The sequence below is a fragment of the Mustela nigripes genome, chromosome 3 (genome assembly GCF_022355385.1).
Source record: "Mustela nigripes isolate SB6536 chromosome 3, MUSNIG.SB6536, whole genome shotgun sequence".
Classification (NCBI taxonomy): Eukaryota; Metazoa; Chordata; class Mammalia; order Carnivora; family Mustelidae; genus Mustela; species Mustela nigripes.
Genome location: NC_081559.1, coordinates 197,700,179 through 197,706,721, shown reverse-complemented (window position 1 = coordinate 197,706,721; position 6,543 = coordinate 197,700,179).

The window sequence follows — 6,543 nt, the reverse complement described above, 5'->3', positions numbered from 1 at the left end:
ACTGTGCCAAAAGATTCATGTTGCTTGGTAGAGTCCTAGGACATCTCCCTCAAACAACCCCACGGTTCATGCCCGCAAGTGGGTCCTGAAACTTCTGGGGTCAAAGACTGATGAGGGGGAAGAAAGATTTTCCCCCAATGTCCGCAGGCACTCCTCCACATGAGGTGAAGCTAGGAAACTCTGGAGCATGGTATGTGCAGAGCAGGGCCAGGATACGTGCCAATCCTAAAGCCTCCATGGCTTGGAGGGAACTCCTGAGTCTGAAGGGAGAATAGGACCCTGATGGCTGAGTACAATGCAGGCCATGCCAGGGCAGCTATGACAGCAGCAAATTCTGAACTGGACCATTCTCCTGGGGCTTGGCGGGCAAGAACCAGACAGTCATTACTGGCTACTGGGCTTCCCTGGAAGTAACGTGAAGGGATGAGGGCAGCCTGGTTCCCAGGTACCCCATGTGGCTTATTCTGCATGTCTTCTGTGCCCATGGGCTAGGCTCCCAGCCTTTCCACGTGTTAGAACATCAGTTGAGAAGACCACTCCCATATGGAAATCTGATATAAGAAAAGGGTGGCATCTCCAATCCTCTAATCTAGACTATGAGGGAGGGCCGCCTAGGTGGCTTAGTTGGTTAAGTGTCTGTCTTTAGATCAGGTCATGGTCCCAGAAGTTCTGGGACTGAGCCACACGTCAGGTTCCCTGCTCAGCAGCGAGTCTACTTCTCCCTCTCTCTCCTGCTTGTGCACTCTCTCGCTCTCTCACACTTTCTATCAAATAAATTAATAAAATGTTAAAAAAAAGACTATGGGGGAAAGGATAAACTTCAAAATATGTGGATTGGGATAACCAGATAGCCATTTGGGGAAAAAATAGATCCATTCTTCATATCATATAGAAAAATAAATTCTAAGTGAAGAGATTCAAATGTAAAGAAACAAAACCAAACAAGTAGTAGATGAAAACATGAATCCCTGTAGAACCTAGAAGTTAGGGAAATTGTACTAGGACTCAGAATCAAGAAGCAATAAGAGAAAACTGATAAATTTGACTACACAGATATCAATATTTGCATGATTAAACACAATCAAAGTAAAAAGACAAACTGGGGGAAATATTTACAACTAATATTACAGATAGCATTTATAAAGTTAATGTATAAAAGATTATTTTAAAATTAGGGCTTTAGGGCGCCTGGGTGGCTCAGTGGGTTAAGCCGCTGCCTTCGGCTCAGGTCATGATCTCAGGGTCCTGGGATCGAGTCCCGCATCGGGCTCTCTGCTCAGCAGGGAGCCTGCTTCCTCCTCTCTCTCTGCCTGCCTTTCTGCCTACTTGTGTTCTCTGTCAAATAAATAAATAAAATCTTAAAAAAAAAAAAAATAAAAAAAAAAAATAAAATAAAATTAGGGCTTTATTTCTGCACAGCAAAGTAAACAGTCAACAAAACAAGAGGCAACCCACGGAATAAGAGAAGATATTCACAAATGACAATACAGACAAAGGGCTGATATCCAAGATCTATAAAAACTTCTCAAACTCAACACTCAAAAACAGATAATCAGGGGCGCCTGGGTGGCTCAGTGGGTTAAAGCCTCTGCCTTCGGCTCAGGTCATGATCCCAGGGTCCTGGGATCGAGCCCCACATCGGGCTGTCCGCTCTGCAGATAGCCTGCTTCCTCCTCTCTCTCTTTCTACCTGCCTCTCTGCCTTCTTGTGATCTCTGTCTGTCAAATAAATAAATAAAATCTTTAAAAAAAAAATAATCACATCAAAAAATGGGCAGAAGACATGAACAGACACTTCTCCAAAGAAGACATACAAATGGCTAACAGACACATGAAAAAATGTTCATCATCACTAGCCATCAGGGAGATTCAAATCAAAACCACATTGAGATACCACCTTATACCAGTTAGAATGGCCAAAATTAACAAGACAGTAAACAACGTGTGTCGGAGAGGATGTGGACAAAGGGAACCCTCTTACACTGTTGGTGGGAATGCAAGTTTGTGTAGCCACTTTGGAAAACTGTGTGGAGATTCCTTAAGATATTAAATATAGAGCTACCCTATGACCCTGCAATTGCACTACTTTGTATTTACCCCAAAGATACAGATGGAGTGAAAAGAAGGACCATATGTACCTCAATGTTCATAGCAGCAATGGCCACAGTCGCCAAACTGTGGAAAGAACCAAGATGCCCTTCAACGGACTAATGGATAAAGAAAATATGGTCCAGGGATGCCTGGGTGGCTCAGTTGGTTAAGCAGCTGCCTTCGGCTCAGGTCATGATCCCAGCGTCCTGGGATTGAGTCCCACATCGGGCTCCTTGCTCCACAGGGAGCCTGCTTCTCCCTCTGACTCTGCCTGCCACTCTGTCTGCCTATGCTCGCTCTCACTCGCTCTCTCTCTGACAAATAAATAAATAAAATCTTAAAAAAAAAAAAAGAAAATATGGTCCATATACACTATGGAGTATGATGCCTCCATCAGAAAGGATGAATACCCAACTTTTGTATCAAGATGGACGGGACTGGAGGAGATTATGCTGAGTGAAATAAGTGAAGTAGAGAAAGTCAATTATCATATAGTTTTGCTTATTTGTGGAGCTAAGGAATAACACGGAGGACATGGGGAGGTGGAGAGGAGAAGGGAGTTGGGGGAAATTGGAAGGGTAGACAAACCATGAGAGACTGTGGACTCTGAGAAACAAACTGAGAGTTTTGGAGGGGTGGAGGAATGGGAGGTTGGGTGAGCCTGGTGGTGGGTATTATGGAGGGCACGTATTACATGGAGCACTGGTTGTGGTGCATAAACAATGAATTCTGGAACACTGAAAAGAAATGTAAAAAATAAATTAAAATTTTAAAAAATTAGGGCTTTATTTTCAACAAACAATGCTTGGACTATTAGTGAATAACCTTATACCAACAAAATGAACCTCAGCCCTTACACCATACCATTTATAAAGGTCAAAAGATATCATCAGCTAACTAAAAAAGGGGGAGTAGGAAGGACTGAATATATATATCATCGACCAAAATGTAAAGTAGAAACTTCTAGAAGAACACAGTAAAAACCTTAGTGACCTTGACTTTGGCCAAGATTTATTAAATAGGATACAGAAGAGCATGACATTTCAAGGAATGAAATCAGTGAATAAAACTTCATCAAAACTTTAAATTTTTTCTCCCCAAAATGAAATAAAATGAAAAGGCAAAGCATAACCTGAGGGAAAATATTTACAAAACATATATCCAACAAATGACCTGTACCCCATCCTACAAAGAAGTCCCACAACTCAATTAGAAGACAAATGCCCCAAATGAAAATGGGGTTAAGATTTGAATGGACAGGGGCGCCTGGGTGGCTCAGTGGGTTAAGCCGCTGCCTTCGGCTCAGGTCATGATCTCAGGGTCCTGGGATCGAGTCCCGCGTCGGGCTCTCTGCTCAGCGGGGAGCCTGCTTCCTCCTCTCTCTCTCTCTCTCTCTGCCTGCCTCTCTGCCTACTTGTGATCTCTGTCTGTCAAATAAAATAAATAAAATCTTTAAAAAAAAAAAAGATTTGAATGGACACTTCACCAAAGAATATATGGCAAATAAATACAAGAAATAACACTCTATCATTAAGCATTAGAAAAATGTGGGGCACCTGGGTGGCTCAGTCGGTTGAGTGACTGGTTTCAGCTCAGGTCCTGATCTCATGGGTCATGGAATCAAGGCCCACACACAGCTCCATGCTTAGTGGAAGTCTACCGGGATATTCTCTCCATCTGCCCCTCTGTGACTTGTGTGTGTGTGTTCTCTCTCAAATAAATAAATCTTTTTTTTAAAGGGGACATAAGGCAGAGGGAGAGGGAGAAATAGATGCCCTGCTTAGCAAGAAGTCCAATGCAGGGCTTGATCCCAGAACCCTAGAATCATGACAGAAGCCAAAGGTAGACAATTAACCTATGAGCCACCCAAATGTCCTAAGTCTATTCTTTGTAACCATTTCTCTGTAATCCAGCTGCTTATCATAACTTGTACATTTGCATCAAAAGAGACTATACAGGGTTTACTTTGTAATTTTTAAATCTTAAACAATTGGTAAATTGGTGCGTTAAAAATACCTGCAGCTTGGAGGACCTGGGTGGCCCAGTTAGTTGAGTGTCCAACTCTTGGTTTCAGCTCAGGCCATGATCTTAGGGTAGTGGAATCAAACCCCATGCCAGGCTCTGGGATCAGCACAGAATCTTCTTGAGACTCTCTCTCCCTCTCCCTCTGCCCCTCCCACTCATGCTCTGTCTCTTTCTTGAATAAATAAATAAATGTTTAAAATTTAGGGACACCTGGGTGGCTCAGTGTGTTAAGCCTCTGCCTTTGGCTCAGATCATGATCTCAGGGTCCTGGGATCGAGTCCCGCATCAGGCTCTCTGCTCATCAGGGAGCCTGCTTCCCCTCTCTCTCTCTGCCTGCCTCTCTGCCTGCTTGTGATATCTCCCTCTCTCTCTCTCTGCCAAATAAATAAATAAAATCTTTTTAAAAAATAAATAAAAAATAAAATAAAATATATATCTGCAGTGTATATCACAAAGGGTTAACATAATAGAACTTCTAAAACCAGAGAGAAGAGACCACCAACTATGAAAAGAAGCAAATCACAGACAAATAAGTGAAAATGGGGCTTAAGTATATGAAAAGACGCTTGACTTCACCCACAAAGATGCAAAAGGAAACCACACTGGAATGCTATTTCTTCTCAGATTGGCAAAATTCCAAATATTTAACAAAATATTTGTTTACAAGTTCGTAAGGAAACATCACCAGTGGGAATGTAAGATGGTGCAACCCTATGGGAGGGAACTAGGCAACACCCAGCAAAAATGAATTACAAATGCGCCTGGGGGTCTCAGTCAGTTAAGCTCTGCCTTCCGCTTAGGTCATGATCCCTGTGTCCTGGGACTGAGCCCCACAACAGGCTCCTGGCTCAGTGGAGACTCTACTTCTCCCCCTCCCTCTGACACTCCCCCCTGCTTGTGTGCACACTCTCTCTCTCTTAAATAATAAATAAAATATTTAAAACAAAACGAAACAAATGCTCATTCACCAGACAATTTGTAGGAATCTATCTCAAAATTAAACTGACAAAACTAGGGGTGCCTGGGTGGCTCAGTGGGTTAAAGCCTCTGCCTTCGGCTCGGGTCATGATTCCAGGGTCCTGGGATTGAGCCCCACGTTGGGCTCTCTGCTCAGCGGGGAGCCTGCTTCCTCCTCTCTCTCTGCCTGCCTCTCTGCCTACTTGTGATCTCTGTCAAATAAATAAATAAAAATCTTTTAAAAATTAAAAACTGGCAAAACTATGTGGAGACCTGCACAAAAATATTCACTGTAGCACTATTTTTTTTATAAAGATTTTATTTATTTATTTGACAGGCAGAGATCACAAGCAGGCAGAGAGACAGGCAGAGAGAGAGGAGGAAGCAGGCTCCCCGCCGAGCAGAGAGCCCGATGCGGGACTCGATCTCAGGACCCTGAGATCATGACCTGAGCCGAAGGCAGCGGCTTAACCCACTGAGCCACCCAGGCGCCCTGAGGCACTATTTTTTAAAGCTCTTATTTATTTGAGAGAGAGAACACTTGATGGGGGAGGGTCAGAGGGAGAAGTAGGCTCCCTGCTAAGCAGGCACCCCCCCCCACCCCATGCTGAACTCGAGCCCAGGACTCCAGGATCATGACCTGAGCCAAAGATAGACGCTTCACTGACTGAGCCAGCCAGGTGCCCTGTAGCACTATTTTTCACAGAAAAAGATGGGAAACAACCCACATGTCCAGTAATTCCAACTTGTCGAATCCACACACTAGCAGGGCAGTGAGTATACCCTTGCAAAAAGGAGTAAGGAGTATTCCTAGACACTGCTAGTCAGAGGTCTCCAGCATACTGTTAAGTGAAAAAAGCCAAAATGCAGAACAGTAGGCACAGGATGCTACTGTTCATTGAAATTTACTCAGTGTTTAAATAAATGGTTGCCAACAGGGAGAGGAAGGTAACAGGTTGGTGGGGACAAGGAGAGGCGCTGGACTTCTCTGGATGGACTTTCTTTTGCAGTAACCCTAAAACAAAGTTACATGAAAACCTGATGGGGCGCCTGGGTGGCTCAGTGGGTTGAGGCCTCTGCCTTCGGCTCAGGTCATGATCCCAGAGTCCTGGTATCGAGCTCTCTGCTCAGCAGGGAGCCTGCTTCCTCCTCTCTCTCTGCCTGCCTCTGCCTGCTTGTGATCTCTGCCTGTCAAATAAATAAATAAAATCTTAAAAAAAAAAAACCCTGAAAACTGGGAAATCTGGCTGGCTCTGTCAGTGGATCGTATGATCTCTGAATTGTGGGTTTGAGCCCCAAGTTGGGTGTAGAGATTGCTTAAAAATAAAATCTTTTTTTTTTTTTTTTTTTTAAAGATTTTATTTATTTATTTGACAGAGAGAGATCACAAGTAGGCAGAGAGGCAGGCAGAGAGAGAGAGGAGGAAGCAGGCTCTCCGCTGAGCAGAGAGCCCGATGCGGGGCTCGATCCC